Source organism: Musa acuminata, unplaced genomic scaffold, assembly GCF_036884655.1.
Source record: "Musa acuminata AAA Group cultivar baxijiao unplaced genomic scaffold, Cavendish_Baxijiao_AAA HiC_scaffold_1136, whole genome shotgun sequence".
NCBI classification, from domain to species: domain Eukaryota; kingdom Viridiplantae; phylum Streptophyta; class Magnoliopsida; order Zingiberales; family Musaceae; genus Musa; species Musa acuminata.
Window position 1 is genome coordinate 1,587,501 of NW_027021348.1, and position 461 is coordinate 1,587,961.

Genomic DNA, 461 nt, shown 5'->3' on the forward strand with positions numbered 1-461 from the left:
GCAGCACTCCGCTCACCTCCCGCGGCACGCGAAAACGGCTCCGTTTTGGGCTGTTTTGGGGCTGTTTTGCTCGGTTTGGTGAACGGTCGCTTTGCAACGCTGCAGCTTGTTCGAACTTACATATTTACAAGCAAAATGACCCAAAACCATAAGAAAACATGCTGTCAAGCAGCTGTACATGCGGGTGCGAGCGACGAACGGTTCGTTGAACGGAGTTGTTGCGGGTGCGCGACGACCGTTCGTGACATTCTCCCCCACTTAAACTGTCGACGCCCTCGTCGACGCTTGTTGGTAGTTGTTGATGACTTCTTCTTCATGTCGCAGGGCGTCTTCAGGCTCCCAACTGGCTTCAGTTCGGGGAAGCTTTCGCCACTTCACCAAGTACTCTGTCTGCTCCGCTCCGTTGGGTAGCTTTATCTTGCGATCCGCCAGAATGGTTTCCACTCGCTTCTCGTAGGAGG